General features: G+C 36.3%; 1 pseudogene; it reads right to left on the bottom strand.

The window, feature by feature from the left end:
* Positions 1-11,730: 11,730 nt before the first annotated feature.
* On the bottom strand, positions 11,731-13,144 carry LOC122729817 (annotated as a pseudogene).
* Between the last annotated feature and the right edge of the window lie 6,029 nt (positions 13,145-19,173).

Genomic DNA, 19,173 nt, shown 5'->3' with positions numbered 1-19,173 from the left:
TGTACTGTTTTCCTGTTTCTGTTTAATTTACTTTGTATCTTTTTCTCCACCCCCCACTACAGTTTACTACAGTACTTGTCACATAGTTAGTACTTAATAAATTCTTTTTATCTTGATCAGTTTATATTAATCTTTTCATGTTTCACTAATTTTTATTTGTATTTTTACTTAATAGTTCAATTCAGTGATATTCTATTAAATCCAGGTACCAGAATTTGTTGAACTATTCCTTAGTTGACAATGTACTTTGTTTTCAATTCTGTATAACTACAAAAAGTGCCTATAACTACTTTAAAAGGACATTTGTTACTGCACTGGAAATGTGTCATGGGTTCTGAAGTGAATGGTCTTGTTGAACAAATCAAGATAAAGATGGATCTTTTTAACCTTTGCTCTCTTGTGCATTATGCAGGAAGAATTTTAAGCTCATACCATCCTTTTAAGGAGGGATCCTCTCCACTGATAGTTCTGGAATTTATTCAATCTTTTATGACTTACATCGTTACAGTAACATTATAACTATGTTAATATGCATCAAGAAGTTGAATGCATTTACACTTTCTATTACACTGATGAAATACTGTCTCACTTGCTGCTAAAATGAGCATTTCTCAGATTCTTTCCATTATCCTACATGGGTAATGCAATATACATAGGAAAAGTAAAGGAGTAAACACTTTTGTGATAACCTAAATTTTTCCAATGGAATTTTAAACAATTTGACAGTTAGCTCTTGTTACAAAAAAGTGACTTAAAATGAATGCTTCTTAGCAAAAAAAAGTTAAGGAAACATTTTAAGTGTTGCTTGTAGTCATTCAGCAACAGAGTTTCTGATTCTTTGAGTAGATTTGGATTTATTTAAAATTCTAGTTCAATGATCATCTTTCTATTCCTTTCCAGTATTGGAGCACGTGTATATATCCCTGACAACTTACACAAAGGTCTCTGTTATAATCTCTTTTTCTTTAAATCCAAACATTAATGCCCAAAGCTTCAGCAGCTCCCTTCCTCTGATAAAGACAAATAAATGTACAGTACCATATGCCTATCCTGAAACAAGGGCAGCCTTATGTTAACAAAGGGAAAGTTTGATATATTTGAGATTAATTAAAATATGTATATCACTTTCCAGTACCAGTATCCATTAAAAAGTTCATATCTCTTTCCATTTGCATTGTTCATGACTGATATCACCCAACAATAAATGTTAGAAATTTTCCCATTTGTGTAAATGGGAAAATGATTCTTTTTCTTGAACCCAGATGAAAAAATTATGTCAAATTCTGCCTTTGAGCCATTACCTCAAATGAACAAACTTGGAGCAGGGGAATTCTCACTGGAAACAGAAGTATCATGGACATTTATCCAAAAAGATACAACCTTTCCACTGTCCTTTCAAATATACAACAGAATTTAAAAGCCAATGAGATATACTGCTTAGAGGAGACTTGGAGTCAGGAAGACCTGGGTTTATGTTGTGTCTCTTACACATACTTGCTGTATGACCACGGACAAGTAATTTAACCTGTCCTCAGGTAATTTTCTAACACTGTAGTTATAGAATTGCTGATCCGTCTTGGTAGAAGGAGTTTTCACATTGGAAGTTCCTCATGGTAATGAAATTTTACATTTAGACAAAAAAATGATCTATGAAAATTTAGGGCCAAAAAGTGTTTAGTAAGTATACTGTGCCTATGAAACTTAATGGAATTGCTAGGATGAGAGAGTGTGAGGGACAGAGAGACAGAGAGAAAAAGATACACAGAAAGAGAGACACAGACAGACAGACAGAGGATATGTTTCTAAAGCACAAGTCATTCCCCTTGATCAAAAATTTGTATCTACAATGAAAAAAAAAGGTCTTCAGCCAGGTACTGAAGGCCTTTCACAATCTTTTTTTCCAACTTAGATCTCTGACATTATTTTGTGTTATTTCCCTTTTCAAAATCTATTTTCCAGTTAAGCTGTCCCCTTAAGTTCACATTCCATCTCCCTCCCTCATCTATTTTCCCAGGATGTTCCTGGAATATACTCCTTCCATATCTTCCTTCCTCAAAATCTATATTTTCCTTCAAAACTTATTAAATTTCCATCTCCTTTGTGAAGTCATCAATCTAATCAATTGGCCAAATCAACTAGCCTGCTTATGTGCCAGGCCCTGGGAAGATAAAGACAAAAACAAAGACTGAAACAGTCCCTGCTATCAAAGAGCTTTCATTCTGTGGGGATCATAGTTCTCACAGTTCTTAGTGTTTCCTTACCAAATTATATATTTTTTTCTAATCTATCTGTGAACTACATTCCTCACCTGCACTTTCCCTCCTCTTCCCCCTTACAGCACTAACAGAATGTAAATTACATGAAGCAAGCCCTGTTTGGTTTTTGTTTTTATTGCCAGCATTTGCCATAGTGCTTTGTCATCAGAGATGCTTAATAAATGTGAAATCAAGGTGAAACCAGGGCAGGAGTAATGACTCTCATTGCCTTTTCATTTTACTCATAGCTACTGGCCTCATTTTTATGGTCTGGGGCCTCAGAGGTGTGGTTATGCCTCCAGCCTTGCAGAGATGCAAAATACTGTAATATACTAATAAGTCTGATGAATGTGTCTGTTTCATCCAAATTTGCACATTACATTCTATCTATACTTGCATATTCTGTGTGACTCTTGTCCATACTTCTCCATTACAACTGAGTTGCAATCTCTGGGTGTTAGTTACATGGATGCCAATGAAGCATGTGGGCTGCCCATTTTTCAAATCATGCATTTTTCCAGTGACATCTTTTATACCCCTTCTCAGTAATTTTTCATTTGTAATCTATTCACACCTACCACATGTTTCTCCATTGTCCTTTGGGTGATCCTTAGTATTCTATTCTATATAATTATATAATATTCTATAGTCTATAGAACTGCATAAAATACTATAGTATTTTATGTGTAATTGGGAAGATTAAAGGAACCCACATTATTTACTGTTTTAGGCTATCTCTCATGGAGCTGGGTAAGCACACTCTGACTTCAGAGATAATGGACACTTGTTCTCGCCAAAATTGAAGGACTTGTGCTTGGGGATAATGAAACAATTCCTTATTAGTCCCCTTGATTGGGAAATGCTTCAAAGTTGATTGGCAACTTTGTCAGGAAGAGCTATCTGCTCAATAGGTTACAAAAGGAAAGGAGAAAAGCCCCATTTTCTTCTTTCCCTCTCTCTTTTGAATACATATTCTATAGATTCTGCAATTTTAGTTGGGGGAGTGGATTGAACCATGGTGGCTATGAGCTCATGGCAGGAAAAAACATGTACTTGACCAGCCTTTAGAAAGCACCTTATGTCCTAAGATGCCTTTTCTGTTTAGAGTTTATTTCCATGAACTCAGGTATTGAGCTGTGATGATTCTGAGAACCATGTTTCCTGATCTGGTACTAACCACACAAATCTGAAAGCCAAGGAGCTTCCAAGTTGTTTTTCATTGTCCAGAGAAGTAATTTTTACAACTACATCTCTTTTTGTGGGAGAAGACATATTACTTTCAGGATGAAGCTTTAACTGAAAGAAGCTTTAACTGTCCTGGCTTACCAAGAGAGCCAGATTTGTGAATTACACAGATAGTATTTGGCATCACCTACTTACTGCTATGAACAGCAGCTTTACCCAGGGTCTCTATGCATGAGGATGATGTAAAGGTTTTTATTAAAACATATAAATATATATGTATGTGTATGTGTGTGTGTCATTTTTTTCTGAAGCTATTTTCTTACAAAAATAAAAAAAATGTTGAGCACATTCTTGGATAAAAAAAGAAAGAAGGCAGAGAAATAACTTTCAGGAACTAAAAAAAGTTTAAGTGTAAAGAAACAGTTTGTTTAAAAATAAACCTATTTGAGGATTTCAAAGCATTTGTGACTATAGGGCATTGTGGTCCCTCAGTTCATTTGTATATAATGCACTTTTTTTTTTTGCTGTAAGAGGTTAATATCACATAAAAGGCAAATCAAACAACTGCTTGAAGGCTGTGGTATGATTAAATAAAAACTCTTGGCTTTTATTAAAAGAAAAGAAAAAGAAAATTCCTTAGGTTTTTATCTAACATGGAAAAGGTGAGCCATTGCTGATTTGAGGCACTGATTTGAACTTTTGGAATTGATATAAAGAACATGGCAGAAGTTAAGAATCTTTGAAGAAAATTCAGCAGAAGGGGTGGCATAAATGAAGTTTTGTGAAGAAACCAGCTAGAGAGGAGAATGAGCTGGCAAGAAGGCTTCAGCTGTTGGTCTCTGATTGGCTACACGAAAGCTTATTCTCATTGAAAGACTTTAGTACCAGCTGTAGCTGAAATCTCTCAAAGGTGCCTGTTGCTTTCTGCTATCCTTTCTGGTTGTGAGAGAAAAGTACAAAGGAGAATTATAGTCTTTGCAACTGTTGTGCTGTTGAGTTAGCTATGTCATAGCTAAATGAAAGATAAATAATTCTAGTAAGTGAGGAGCTGACTTTGTCTGCATTGCTCAGAGAGTTGATCTGATGAACTTTCTAGCTTTTGAGCTTAAAGCAAACTGCTAGTCAATATTATGGGTCTCACACTTTCTTAATCCCCTTTTAAAGGTAATTGCAATGTATAAGAACTTGTCAATACTACAATATTGACAATTTGAGAATAGAAAATTGCCCATTAGGAGGATGGTGAGGGAGAACCAGAATCAGAACAAGTAGCAAAGAAGCAGCTTCAAGTGATGAAGATGTTCCTGAATAACATGAAGGTCTTTAATTCAAAATTGTAAGTTATCTTAAGGATTCTATGCTAGGTTTCTGTGTATGCCTACTTACCATACAGATACTAGGTAAATTGGTGGGAGAGTATAACCCAGCCTATGTATAAGAAAGGATGTGAAGTCTTGATTATTCCTACTATTGAATGTGTTACATTAATTACTGTTGCTTTCTTCTTATTTTAATAATTTTTTAAGACCTAATTGTTGTTAACATGAGTGGCTAGTTGTATGAAAGCCAATGGAAGCACACCAATGAGGACTCAATTTTAAGTAATGCAAATACATTTATATATTTGATCTTTTTTTTCTCGAAGAGACTAGGACTTTCCAAAAACTTCCCCTTCACTCTCTAGACAGCTCTGCCCTGGGATTCTCTTTTGTTTAATAAATGCATTCTTTCCATGAACTCTCTGTGCAGCTCTCTTTGAAATCTAGAAATATGGATCACTGATCTCCCCAATAATTTTTCATTCCAGGATGCTGTTGTGTCTACCATTTTTGAGACCACATAGCTGAGCGACCTCCCCATTGACGCTTTTTTTGTGAATGGGGCAATGAGGGTTAAGTGACTTGCCAAAAGTCACACAACTAATAAGTGTCAAGTATCTGAGGCCATATTTGAACTCAAGTCCTCCTGAATTCAGGGCTGGTGCTTTATCCACTATGCCATTTAGCTGCCTCTTCTTGACTCTTCATTTATTTATTTATATTTATCTTTTTAATATATATTTTTAGGATTTTAATAAAAGTATTGTATTATTTTCAAGTTCCATGTAAGGATAGTTTTCAACATGTATTTTCTTAGGATTTTTATTTCCAAAATTTTCTCCCACCCTCCCTTCTCTCCTGCCTCCCCAAGACAGAAAGCAATGTGATATAGGTCATATATGTACAATCACATTAAACATATTTCTGTATCAGTCATAATGTGAAGTAAGAATCAGAGCACAAGAGTAAAAACCTCAAAAAGAAGGAGAAAAAACCAGCCCCAATGTAGAAACAGTATGGTTCCATCTGCATTCATACTCCACAGTTCTTTTTTTCTGGATGTTAAGAACATTTTCTATTATGAAATTCTTTGAAATTGTTTTGGATCATTGCACTGTTGAGAAGAGCCAAGTCTATCACCATTTTTCATCACACAATGTAGCTGTTACTGTGTACAATGTCTTCCTGGTTCTGCTCCTCTCACATGCCATTAGTTCATGTAAGTTCTTCCAGGTTTCTCTGAATTCTTCCTGCTCATCATTACTTACAATGCAATAATATTCTGTTACATTCATATACCACAGCTTGTTCAACCATTCCCCAATTGATGGGCATTCCTACAATTTTCAATTCTTTGCCACCACAAAGAGAGCTGCTATAAATACTTTTGTACATGTGGGTCCTTTTTCCTCTTCTATGATACTTTTGGGATACAGACCTAGCAGTGGTAACACTGAGTTAAAGGGTATGAACAGTTCCATAGCCCTTTGGGCATAGCTCCAAATTGCTCTCCAGAATGGTTGGATCAGTTCACAGCTCCACCAACAATGCATTAGTGTTCCATTTTTTCCACAGCTTCTCCAACATTTATTATTTTCCTTTTTTTTTTGTCATATTATCCAACCTAATAGGTGTGAGGTAGTTGTTTTAATTTGCATTTCTCTAATCAATAGTGATTTAGAGCATTTTTTTCATATGGCAATAGATAGCTTTGATTTCTTCATCTGAAAATTGCCTGTTCATATCCTTTGACCATTTCTCAATTGGGGAATGACTTACATTCTTATATATTTGATTTAGTTGCCTATATATTTTAATTTTAAAAAATATTTTTGTACCATTTTCCCCCTTTTCTCTTTTTCACAATTACTATTATTACCTGTTTCCCTCCATCCTAGTCCCTTCCCCATGATATTTACTCTATTATCTATCTTCTTTAACCCTTTAACCTTCAAAAGTTATTTGCTTCTGTCTGTTCCCTCCCCCAGTCTACCCTCCCTTCTTTTGCCCCTTTTTCTTTAAACCCTTTCCCTTCTATTTTCCTTCAGGGCTAGAGAGATTACTCCACCCAATTGAGTGTGTATGTTATTCCCTCCTTGAGACAATTCTCATGAAATTAAGGTCTTTGAGACAATTCTGATGAGTTTTAGGTTCATTTAGTGCCCAGATTAAATAGATTACTCCAACCACTTGTGTGTGTGTGTTAATTCCTCCCTTGAGCCAACTCTGATGAGATTAAGGTCTTTGAGCCTATTCTGGTAAGTGTAAAGTTCATTTGCTGCCCTGATTCTCCCTGGTCTTTCCCCCCACTCCATAAGCCCTTTCCTGTTTCTTTCATGTGAGATTTCACCCCATGCTACCTTTGCCCTTCCCCCTCCCAGTGCATTCCTCTCACCCCTCCATTTTACCCTAAAGATGTCATCATGGGGCAGCTAGGTGACACAGTGCACAAAGTCTCCACCCCAGACCCAGGGTGACCCCAGGCAAAACCGGGCCTCAGACACAAGACAGTCACCCAGTGCACAACTCCAGGTATGTCCCCCAACTCCAATTTTTTTATGGTTCTCTAGGGTCTTGTATTTGAAAGTCAAATTTTTCATTCAGTTCTGGTCGACCCATGGGCATGCAAGTATATACAAGTACTAGCTGCCTTTGCTTCTCCCAAGATTTTATTATTGACTTTTCAGAGAAGGTAAGCAAATGCACAGGCTTTACTTCTCCATTCAAGGACCAATCCTAGTTCTTCCATGATATTTTAATTCTTTTGCTGAGCATCCACTTTTTCTTTCTTTTTTCTGATAGAAGTATTTTTTTTCCAGTTACATGTAAAGATAGTTCTCAACATTTGTTTATACAAGCTTTCCAATTTCAGATTTTTCTTCCTCCCTCCCCTCCTTCACCCCTCCCCTAGACAGCAGGTAATATAATATAGGTTTTATATATATATATATATATATATATAACATTTAACATATTCCTGAATTGCTCATGTTAGAAGAATCAGAGCAATGAGGAAAAACCTCAAAATAGAAAAACAACAGCACCAAAAACAAAAGAAATAGTATGGTTCAATCAGCATCTATACTCCACAGTTCTTTTTTTTTTTCCTGGATTTGGAGATCACCTTCCATCAAGAGTCCCCCAGAACTCTCCTGTGCCATTGCATTGGTGAGAAGAATCTAGTCCATCACAATTGATCAACAATGTTGATGATACTGTGTACAAGGTTCTTCTGGTTCTGCTCATCTCACTCATCATCAGTTCATGCAAGTCCTTCCAGGTTTCTCTGAAATCTGCCTGCTCATCATTTCTTACAGCACAATAAAATTCCATTGTATTCATATACCACAACTTGTCCAGCCATTCCCCAATTGATGGGCAACCCCTCAATTTTCAATTCCTTGCCACCCCAAAAAGAGCAGCTATAAATATTTTTGCACATGTGGACCCTTTTTGCTTTTTTATGATCTCCTTGGGAAAAAGACTCCAAAGTGGTATTGCTGGGTCAAAGGGTATGCACAGTTTTATAGCCCTTTGGGCATAATTCCAGATTGCTCTCCTGAATGGTTGGATCAGTTCACAGATCCACCAATTTTAGTGTTCCAATTTTCCCACAGCTTCTCCAACATTTATTATTTTCCTTTTTTGTCATATTAACCAATCTGATAGGTGTCAGGTGGTACCTCAGAGTTGTTTTAATTTGCATCTCTCTAATCAATAGTGATTTAGAGCATTTTTTCATATGAGCATCTGCTTTTTCAAGGAAGACTTCCTGCTCCCTATTATAATTGCCTAGTTTAAAGGGGAATCTCTAATCCAATCCAGCCATGCTTAGATATTTGAGTTCTACCACTTATGCTCAATAAAGTGTAAAGAAGTTTATAAATACCTATGCCCAGGAGTTGTCCTTACTCTTTTTCAATGAGTTGCTATTGTTTAGTTGCACATACTCAAAGTCCTCTCAAATGGGCTCTATTTTTCTTTCTTATCAAATTCCTATGTCTCAGTTGCTTAATTTCTCTATGCTGGTCTGATATTAATTTAACTTTGAAATTTAGTCATACTGTATGCCTGCAAAGCTTGAATGCTACGTTATCAACCTTGGGATGTTCTAGTTGTAATATAATCTAGTTTACATCTGACCAACATATTTGTAGTATTTGATGACTTAACCATTTAAAAAAAATTGTTGTAAAATGGTCTAGTTCCTTTAAGAATTCAAGTTGTCAAATGTGATATTCAGCTAGAAGGGGAATCTTAGACCTGATTTAGTGGAAATGAGGGGATGAGAACAGGAAAAAGAAATATAAAAGAACACTGGGGACAAAGAATTAGGAAAAGAGGGAAAAGTGGAGAAAGGGCAACAAAAACAAAGAAAAGCTGGTTGCTTTGGAAGACAAATGACACAAATCAGGAAAGAGAAGTTAAAAAAAAACCTGAGAGCTTTAAAGAACTGGTTGAGAAATTATTATTTCTACCTCATAGACTATTTTGTTGCTGAGAAAGAACTAAACCTATGCAAAGTCTGAAGCAATGTGTAGCTACAACCAGGTTAAACAAAGCAAATAGTTCAAAATTCATTCATTGGACAAGTATTTATTAACTCTTTACCTTGTGTAGAATACTAGCTGGCATAGGTTTTGAGGGGGGCATAAAAATTAAATGATCTTTTTGAATTAAATTACAATCTAAGTATATAAGGTGCAAACACGAATAACTAGTACATGCTTACATGATTAGTACATTAGAGAGTCATAAAAGAAAGTCTTCCATTTAGTCCAAGGGGAAACTTGATGGAGGAAGTAGAATTTGAGTTGGATTTTAAAAGATGAGTAGAGGTACAACAGATAAAATGTAAGAGGAAGAATCATAGGAGCATAGACTTGCAAGAGATATTAGAAGTCTTCAGGTTTGTCCTCCTACATTTTACTGATAAGGAAATAGGCATGGAGAGGTAATGGGACATGCCTGAGACCATAGTGCTGGTAAGGATTTGAAGCCAAATTTGAATTTTTATCCAGGACCCTATTCACTATGTTACTCTACCTCTCAAGACATTTTACACTTGGGAATAATGAGAACAAAACCTGGCTGATGAAAGCAACAGGCATTTTCAATGAGAAGATAGTAGGCTGGTTTGGCTAGAATATACAGTATGTTAGGGGGAGTAATATGAAATAAAACTGAAAAGGTAGGATAGCTTCAGATTTTGCAAGACTAGATAAAGGAGATTGAATTGTTTTATGACAAATAACATGAAGTCAATGATGAGTTTTATTCAGAGAAGTGATATGAACATGTCTATCCATAAGAAAAATTATTCAGGAAATGGTTGAAAAGTAGATTATAGCAGGGAGAGGGCAGAGACCAGAAGACCTATTAGTAGTCTATCCAAGGAAATTATAATGAGAATGTGGTAAAAGCAATTTGTGTTTTTCTTTTTCTTTTTTTTTCATGAAAACAATGTAAGTTTCTTTCAATGAAAAACTCAAGTTTACAATCATTTAGTAAATGAGAAGTGAACACTTCATTCCTATCCCATCACATTTATGAAAACACCTTGTCAGTAAATAAATATCTGTGAACAGATTAAGGGTAAGGCAGACTGGATGATTCACATTCCTGCAATGTGACTCACACAAGATGAGTGAAAAACTGCATTGGAAAATAGACTAAACAGCTACTGAATATCATCCTAATCATTCAATGAGCCCAATAGTAAATACTTCCACTTTGTGCTCACCCAATTGGCTGTGAGCAGCAAAACCTACTAATTGATTCCAATTGCATTTCCACCTTTTGCTGAAGAGACTTTGATAGAAGCACTTGTTTAAATTTGTATTGTGCATCACAACTATAAAAAATGGCTTTAAGAATTCCATGGAACCACCATTTATAAAGTGTTACTATCAATGTTGTATTACTGCATTTTGTCTGGGCTATGGCTAGTGTCTATGGCAAAGGTACATGAGTACCCTGCTACTGCCAATCCCACCATTTCTAAATGTGAGTGAACTGCCCAGTATACTGTAAGGAATTAATTGTGATTTGGGGTTTTCATAACCCTATCTTTGCTTTATTTTGGTCAGACTGAAAAAAAAATGTAAGCTTGAAAAGCCTAAGAGAAGATGGGTGTGTACTTTGGGAGACAATTGAACAAACAAGAGGAATTCTGACCACAGGGAACATTTATTGAAACGGTGTAACTAAGCCTTCCCTCTAACAGCTTCCCCACACCCACATGGGTCTGGCAAGATTATAATGGGACAGCCCATGTGGGTGTGCTGAGCCAATCGGAGACTAAGCATGGCTAAGAACTGCTCCTCCCCTTCCTGTGGGGGAGTCAGTTAGATTCAATTGGATTAAGGAGTCAGTTAGAAGGGGTTCTAAGGGAACTGACGAAGGAAGGTAGACAATTAGAGGAGCTACTGGTGTTTGACCTTTGGACAAAAACAGAAGAGACTACACAGGTAATTCTCCTTAGAGCTACAGATTTTAGATATTGGTGAGTTTGTTTTGTTTTTGAGGCAAAGCTAGCTCTTTGGAGCTAGCTGGGCTGGAGGCAGGTTTGGGTGCCTGGGGCCTTTTTACCCCAGAGATTTATACATTGTTTCTAGTTCTATTAATCTCATTTGTGTTTTAAACTTGTTACCATTAATAAACCTGTTTTGTTTTTGAAGAGGCTGTTTCTTTTCTTACCCCAATATTAAGGCGAGCCACCCAGTTAACTCTTCTCATATTAAATTTGGCCCTTACGATACAAAGAACCAAATTTCACAAACCTACTGGTAAACAAATACATTTATATAAGTAGAACCTCAGGATGTCAAAAAAAAAGTCCACACTGCAATCTCCTAAACACTGGTATGTACATTTCACAATGAATAACAGTGGCATTGCAGTGCCAAAGCATGAGGGCAGCATCACTGGTGAGAGGAGCATGCTAGCATTTATTATATGGGCTGCCTCCATCAAAGCATTGGACTCTGTCCCTTGGCATCCATCTCATTGCTGCCAGGAGGAGGAATAGATAGAATATACAGCTCATCCACTTGAGGTGTTGGATGCATGACCACAAGCTGGTTCTGGGGAACGTCCGCAGCAGCTGCTACTAGGTTTGTGATAGACTTACTTTTCACACACTGGAAGCCCATATGCCAACTTTTTCCTTCCTCCTTCTCCCAGGACATGCATAAATGGTCTTTTGACATAATTATAGATTACTTCTGAGTGCCCACTAGGACTTTTCTTGACTTTTTCTTTGTAAGTGGGATATCTTTCTATACCCAATCGAATCTTCTTAAGACCCCATTCCTTCAAAACAGATTTGGCCACATCTCTATTTTCAATGTATTTGAAAAATCTTTACAACTTTGTGCTATAAATAATCTGTGACTATTCTTCTCCCATCTGTGGAGGGTATTCTTCATCCCAATCAACCACATCATCATCTGTGAGTACCACTATATGTCATTCTCTTTCACCACGTTGGGCACTGGCCACCATCAGAGGGAGGATCATTTCCTCTAAATAACACTCAAATTGTCTACGAGCACCATCATTTGATAAATCGCATGAGGGCACTGAGATCTCTACATTTTATAGTACTATATTCAGAAGAGATACAAAGATAGTCACATGCTTTTCTTAACTCAGGAATAGATATGCCATCAGGACAACGGATTATTTCAGTCTTGTAGTAATCCAAAATAGCTCAAAATACAGTAGAACCAATTCACTCTGCTACTTCATACTCTCTTTTCTCATTAGGATGTGTGAAGTTGTGTTCTTTTCCAGATCCAAACATCCTGCCCAACATTATATTTGACAGTGCAGTAAAAATAGATGGATCTATAACAAATCTAGTATTATCCACAGTGTTACTAGTTCTGATGTTCTTATACTCCGAGCTCCCTCCTTTGCATTCTCATACGCAAATATTACCCCAGAAGTCTTACAACCACCATCTGAACTTGACTAACTACTGTTTCTGCTGTTGTTCCCGACCCTGCTACTGGAATCATTGGGGGATGGTTTTTTAGGACGAGGACTGCTTGAGTTGGAAGAACTATGATCTTTTTCTCATTCAATGTGATGCTGTCGAGTGGGAGAAGTCACATTTCTAATACAGGGAGTGAGTTGTGACTCTGCTCTTTCATGGGACGAGTCACGAGATCGGTCGCTTGACCTTCGTCTATCTCTGGATCTCTCATGTCCACCACTAGCACCATGTAAGCTCATTTTGGTGTGGTCTGCTCCTCCTTTAGCAACACGAGATGGGGTAATTGAGTGTTTATAAAGTTTACGACGTCTATTATGCGATTTCCAATCCCAATTCTCTGGATCACTGGAGTTACTGTCATAAGGATGAAGGCATCCTGCCATCCCACTTCAAACTTCCTCACACTGTAGCTCTGAAAGCACATATGCAGCACCCACAACCTGCAGGCGGCCCTAACGTGTCCGCTGGAGCCAGGCGACCGCAGGCCGGCGATGGGCGTGGTAGCAGCGCCTCCTAGTTCGCAGCCCGGGCCATCGCGCCTCCTCAGCCGGCGTGGTCGCGGCGGCCACTGCTGAGGCAAGAGCTCTGCGTTTTTCTTTTCTTTCCTTTTCTTTTCTTTTTGCTTTGGGTTTTTTTTTTTTTTTTGCAGGCAATGGGGGTTAAGTGACTTGCCCAGGGTCACACAGCTAGTAAGTGTCAAGTGTCTGAGGATTTGAACTCAGGTACTCCTGAATCCAGGGCCTCTGCTTTAACCACTGTGCCATCTAGCCGCCCCTTTTCTTTTCTTTTTAAAGCATTATTTATGTACTTTTTATCGAAAAAAGTATTATTTATTTTAAATATTTTTTTCTTCTTAAATTTAAGTTCCATATTCTTTCCCTTCTTCCTCAACCCTCCCAAATACTGAGAAAGCAAAAAAATATCATTTACACATGGGAAATCATGCAAAATATGTTCCCATATAAGACATCACACACAAAAAAAAAATAGAAAGAAAGAAGGAAAGAAAAAGAAAAAGAAAAAAGAAAAGAAAAAAAGCAAAGAAAGTGAGAAAATTTGTACTCAGAGTTCATCAGTTCTCTATCTGGATGTGGACAGCATTTTTTTCATCATCACCTTTGGAATTGTCTTAGATCAGTTTTAATCAGAGTAGCCAACTCTCTGACAGTTAATCATCTTTACAACATTGTTTTTACTGTGCATAATGATCTCCTGGCTCTCCTCACTTCACTTTGCATCAGTTCATATAGGCCTTGCCATTTTTTTCTGAAACCACCCTGTCACAATTTCCTATGGCACAATGATACTCTATCACAGCCCTATTCCACAACTTGTCCGGGCCATTTCTCAACTGATGAGCATTCCCTATCTTTGCAATTCTTTGCCACCAAAACAAAAAGCTGCTATAAATATTTTTTGCATGAATATTTTATGTATAGATCCATTTCCTTTTTATTTGATCTCTTTGGGGTACTGATCTAGTAGTGATATTGCTGGATCAAAGGATATGCACAGTTTTATAGCCCTTTGGGCATGGTTCCAAATTGCTCTCCAGAATGGATGAATAAGTTCACTACTCCACCAATAGTTTATTAATGTACCTATTTTCTCTTATCCCCTCCAGCATTTGTCATTTCTGATGGGTGTGAGATGGTACCTCAGAGTTATTTTATTTTGCTTTTCTGTAATCAATATTTATTTAGAGCATTTTTATATGACTATTGGTAGCTTTGATTTCTTCTTCTGAAAATTGCCTGTTCATGTCCTTTGACCATTTATCAATTGAGGAAAGGCTCTTATTATTCTAAATTTGACTTAGTTAGAGATGTACATATATATGTATATATAAATACATACACACATATGTATATATTTTTGAGAAATTTATCAGAAGAATTTGTTGTAATTTTTTTAATGTTATTTTATTCTTCATGGTACCTTTTAGGAAAATATTGTTTCACTTTCAATTAGTTTCTCAGTTAGGTCTAATTTTGCATTTGTTTTGCCTATGATCATTATGGCTACCACTGACCTCTTCATTTTATTTGAAGCATAATAGATTCTGTTCAAGCCCTTTATTTCCTTTTTTTTCTTTATTTCCATCTTGTGTGTGCCCTTCTGTCCCAAGTATAACTTTTATATATAGTATATCGTCGGATTCTGTTTTTCAATTCATTCTGCTATCTGCTTGCATTCTATGGGTTAGCTCATCTCACTCACAGTCACAGTTATGGTTACTAATTGTGCATTTCCTTCCATCTTATTTTCCTCTATTTTTCCTTCTTTCTCTCTTTTTATCCTATTTCTCCTCAACAGTCTGTCTTTCTTCCAACCACTGCCTCCTCCAATTCACCTTCCTTTTTATTTTGTCCTCCACTATTTCATCTCTTTCCTCTACTATCTCCCTATTGGGTAAGATAGATTTCTATGCCCAACTATTTAGATATTCTTCCCTCTGAAGCAATTCCAATAAGAGTGAGGTTCAAAAATTGCCTGCCACCCTCACCCACCATTTCCCTCTTCGCTATAAAAGCCTTTTAAATTTTTTTATCATAAAAGTATTTTATTATTTTCTAGTTACATGTAGAGAGTGTTTTCAACATTTGTTTTTATAAGATATCTAGTTCCAAATTTTTCTCCCTCCCTCCCCTCCCCAAGACATCAAGCAATCTGATATACGTTCTGCATTAGTCATGCTGTGAAAGAAGAATCAGAACAAAAGGGAAAAACCTCCAAAAAGAAAAACAAAAAAAGTAGAAATAGTATGGTTCAATCTGCATCTAGATTCTGTAGTTCTTTTTCTGGATTTGGAGAGCATTTTCCGTCATGAGTCCTTCAGAACTATCTTGGACCATTGTATTGCTGAGAAGAGTTAAGTCTATCACAGTTGATCAACACACAATGTTGTTGATACTGTGTACAAGGTTCTCCTAGTTCTGCACATCTCACTCAGCATCAGTTCATATAAGTCCTTCCAGGTTTCTCTGAAATCTGCCTGCTCATCATTTCTTACAGCACAATAAAATTCCATTACATTCATATATTTGTTCAGCCATTTCCCAATTGATGGGCAACCCCTCAATTTCCAATTCCTTGCCACCCCAAAAAGAGCAGCTATAAATATTTTTGTACATGTGGTTCCTTTCCCCTTTTTAATAATATCTTTGGGGAAAAAAAGCCAAAGGTGGTAATGCTGGGTCAAAGGGTATGCACAGCTTTGGAGCCTTTTGGGCATAGTTTCAAATTGCTCTCCAGAATGGTTAGATCAGTTCACAGGTCCACCAACAATGCATTCGTTTTCCAATTTTTTCATGGCTTCTCCAACATTTATTATTTTCCTTTTTTGTCATATTAGCCAATCTGATAGGTGTCAGGTGGTACCTCAGAGTTGTTTTAATTTGCATTTCTCTAATCAATAGTGTTTTAGAGCAATTTTTCATATGGCAATAGACAGCTTTGATTTCTTCATCTGAAAACTGCCTGTTCATATCCTTTGACCATTTCTCCATTGGGGAATGACTTGCAATCTTATAAATTTGATTTAGTTCCCTATATATTTTAGAAATGAGGCCTTTATCAGAAATACTGGCTATAAAAATGATTTCCCAGTTTTCTGCCTCCCTTCTAATTTTAGATACATTACTTTTGTTTGTACAAAACCATTTTAATTTAATGTAATCAAAATCATCCTTTTTGCATTTCATAATATTCTCTATCTTTTGTTTGGTCATAAATCTGAGAGGTCAACTGTTCCTCTCCTAATTTACCTATGGTATCACCTTTTATGTTGAAATTACGTACCCATTTTGACTATTTTTAGTATAAGGTGTAAGATGTTGGTCTATGCCTAGTTTCTGCCATCTTATCTTCCAGTTTTCCCAGCAATTTTTGTCAAATACTGAGTTCTTATGCCAGAAGCTGGAGTCTTTGGGTTTATCAAACAGTATATTACTAAAGTAATTTATTAATGTGTCTCCTGTGCCTGACCTATTCCATTGATCCTCCACTCTATTTCTTAGCCAGTACCAGATAGTTTTAATGACTGCCACTTCATAGTAAAGCTTCAGATTTGGTACAGCTAGCCCACCTTCCTGTGCATTTTTTTTATTAGTTCCCTTGATATTCTTGACCTTTTGTTCTTCCAGATGAATTTTGTTATTATTTTTTCTAGCTCTTTAAAATACTTTTTAGGTAGTCTGATTGGAATGGCACTGAATAAATAAATTAATTTAGGTAGAATTGTCATTTTTATTATATAAGCTAGACCTATATATGAGCAATTGATATTTTCCCAAATATTGAGATCTGATTTTATTTGTGTGAAAAGGATTTTGTAATTGTGTTCATAGAGTTTGTCTTGGCAAGTAGACTCCCAAGTATTTTATATTGTCTACCATTACTTTAAATGAAATTTCTCTTTCTATACAATTCTTTTAATTTTATTAATTTATCCTTTGATTTTCAGGATTTCAAATTTAGTATTTAATTGGGGATTTTTAATTTGTACTTTTTCTAGCTTTTTTAGTTGCATGCCCAATTCATTGATTTTCTCTTTCTCTTTTTTATTCATGTAAGCATTTAGAAATATAAAGTTTTCCCTAAGCACTGCTTTGGCTGCATCCCATAGGTTTTGATATTTTTTCTCATTATCATCATTCTCTTGGATGAAGCTATTGATCATTTCTATGACTTAAAAGCTCTTTCTTACGTGTGTCCTTTATATGAGAAAATTTGTCCTTTTCTACTTCTCCCTTTCTTGCTTCTCCCAGTGCATTTCTCTTTCTCACCCCTCCATTTTTTTTTAGATATCATTCCAACATAATCAGCTCACACCCATGCTCTCTGTCTATTCAGACTCCTTCTTACTACTCTAATAATGATAAAATTCTTAGGAGTTATATGTATCATCTTCCCATATAGGAATATAAACAGATTATCTCTGATAATATCCCTTATTATTTCTTTCATATTTACCTTTTTTTTGCTTCTCTTCAGGCTTCTGTTTGAATGTCAAATTTTCTACTTAGCTCTTGTCTTTTCTAGGTTTTAAACTTTGTTCCTTTGTCCTCTAGAATATCATGTTATAAGTCCTCTGCTCCTTTAACATGGAAGCTTCTAGATCTTGTGTGATGTTGACTGTGTCTCCATGATATTTTAAATGTTTCTTTCTGGCTGCTTTCAGTATTTTCTTCTTGAAATGAGAACTCTGGAATTTGGGTATAATATTCCTGGCAGTTTTCATCTTGGGATCCCTTTCAGGAGGTGATTGGTGGATTCTTTCAATTTGAATTTTACCCTCTGGATTTAACATCAGGACAGTTTTCTTTCATAATTTCTTGAAATATTATATACAGGCTCTTTTCTTAATCTTTGCCTTCAAGTAGTCCAATAATTCCTAGATCTATTTTCTGGCTCATTGTTTTTCCAAAGAAATATTTTACATTTTCTTTTATTTATTCATTGTTTTAACTTTGTTTTATTCTTTCTTGAAGTTGCATGTAGTTATTAGCTTCCACTTGCCAAATTCTATTTTTTAAGGAATTATTTTCTTCAGTGAGTTTTTGTACCTCCTTTTCCATTTAGCCATTTCTGTTTTTAAAAGTATTTTCTTCAGTATTTTTTGTGCCTCTTTTATGAAGCTATTAATTCTCTTTTCATAATTTTCTTGCATTATGCTAATTTCTTTCCCATTTTTTCCTCTACCACATTTATCTCTTTCTTTACCTTTTCTAGGAATCCTTATTGGGTTGGGATGATATTAGTATGTTTCTTTTTTCTTTCTTTCTTTCTTTTTTTTTGCAGGGCAATGAGGATTAAGTGACTTGCCCAGGGGCACACAGTTAGTAAGTGTCAAGTGTCTAAAGCTGAATTTGAACTCAGGTCCTCCTGAATCCAGGGCTAGTGCTTTATCCACTGCACCACCTAACTACCCCCAGTATGTTTCTTTGAGGCTTTTTTGGTGGCTGTTTTCACAAAGTTGTCTTCTTTTGAGTTTATGTCTTGGTCTTCCCTGCCACCATAGAAGTTTTTTCTGGTCAAGTTACTTTTTTGTTAAAGTTTGACTCTGTTCCCCTGAGCATGGGGAGGCAACATCCCAAACTTCAAGCATTTTCATGCTGCTTTTTTTAGAGCTAGTTTTGGGGGGTGTGTATGCAAGTTGTTGGTGTTTCCAAGGTGGCATTATCCTGGGACTGATGTGGTCAATGCTCTCCTGGTCTTCACTCTGGTCTTTACCCATGAATGGACCCTATTCCCTTGGCACCACAAGTGGTAATGCTCCTCTTGGCCTTGGGACTATGAACAGATCCCTGGGTTCCCTTGTGATTGATCACAAGCACTCCTCTCTATCCTGGAACTGCAACCCAGAATTGCTTATGAGTCATGGAATTTCCAATCAGTGCCAGCTGCACCT

Source organism: Dromiciops gliroides, chromosome 5, assembly GCF_019393635.1.
Source record: "Dromiciops gliroides isolate mDroGli1 chromosome 5, mDroGli1.pri, whole genome shotgun sequence".
Taxonomy (NCBI): domain Eukaryota; kingdom Metazoa; phylum Chordata; class Mammalia; order Microbiotheria; family Microbiotheriidae; genus Dromiciops; species Dromiciops gliroides.
This window is presented reverse-complemented; position numbering and strand designations above follow the sequence as displayed.